Here is a 1,478-nt window from a genome sequence, read left to right as displayed (position 1 = left end):
TAAAACTATCATTTCGCCCCTGCTCAACAGACAATATTAGTGTACAGGGTCTCGCACAAAAGGGCACTTAGCAATGTTCTCTAAAATACAAAATTAGGTAAGTATGTGTGCGTGTCTGTGTATGTGTAAGTGCAAACCCATAATTGATTAGAACTATAAGGAAGAACTATAAGGAGGTAAGTGTGTGTGTGTATGTTTGAATTTATGTGTGTATGTGTGAGAATGTATTTGTGTGTATGTGTGAGAGAACGTATTTGTGTGTGTGTGTGTGTTTGTTTGTATTTGTGTGTCTTTTGATGATAACAGTGGTTATGTTGTCTTTTCGTTTGGTTTTCACACGCTTTATCGAATGTACATTTTGAGTAATATCATCATCATCATCCTAACCATCATCATCATCCTAACCATCATCACCATAACCACCATCATCATCATCATCGCCATCATCATCGCCATTTTCATCATCATCATCAACATCAACGACAAAAAGATTGTACAAAATGCTAAAAAAATATTCAAAACAGAAATTTGTTTTTACCGTTTTAGTTTTCCGAAATTTGAATCTTAATTATTATTAATATTATTGTTATTATTGTTAATATTATTAATATTATTATTGTTAATATTATTATTATTGTTATTTTTATTATTATTATCATTTGCTTATTATCAATAGAACCCCGCAGAACATGATTGAACGGCCGTCACAGAAAAAAGTTTAACCATACATTCAGATGTTCGTTCGTTCGTTCGTTCGTTTGTTCGTTCGTTCTTTTATTCATTCATTTGTTTAATCAATCAATCATTTATTCATTCATCTTTCAATCATTCACTCACTTTTTACACACCTCCAGCCAATCGCAAAATATTATTTTTTTAACAACTGTGTTAAACGGCATATAAAATTAACCAATCAGCCAGTTTTTTTCTAAATTCATCAACCAATCAAAAACAAGCATCCAGTTTATTGACCAATCACAATTAGAAATTTTTAAAAATTAAAAATCAGCATTCAGACATTTAACCAATAGTCATCCAATCAACCCGCTGATCAACCAATCAACAGACAACCAGTCAAGCAATCAACGAAATATCATTGCGTCATTTCAAATTGACATCACGTGACCGATTTCACGTCATGTGACTCGTGTCATCTGTTTCCGGCCTGTTGACGTCGAGGAAAAGAAAGAAATAAGATGGTTGGAAAAAAATGAATGAGTTAATAAATGAACAAATGAATAAACCCATAATTAAACAAATAAATGATAAATGAATAGATAAAAAAATTGACAAATTCATTAATCTATTCATTCTTCCAACTGATCCTACCTTCTTTCATTCATTCATTCATCTATTTATTCATCCGTTCGTTCGTTCATTCAGTTGTTTTCTTTCATTAATTTTCAGAGCGCGTTTGATGCTGGTTCTAATTTAGAAGATTTTAAACCTCAGGGTGACGTCATTTGAAGAGATAAACA

Source organism: Helobdella robusta (assembly GCF_000326865.2).
Source record: "Helobdella robusta unplaced genomic scaffold HELROscaffold_9, whole genome shotgun sequence".
NCBI lineage: Eukaryota > Metazoa > Annelida > Clitellata > Rhynchobdellida > Glossiphoniidae > Helobdella > Helobdella robusta.
The sequence above is the reverse complement of the archived record's forward strand: the minus strand, read 5'-3'. Positions refer to the sequence as shown.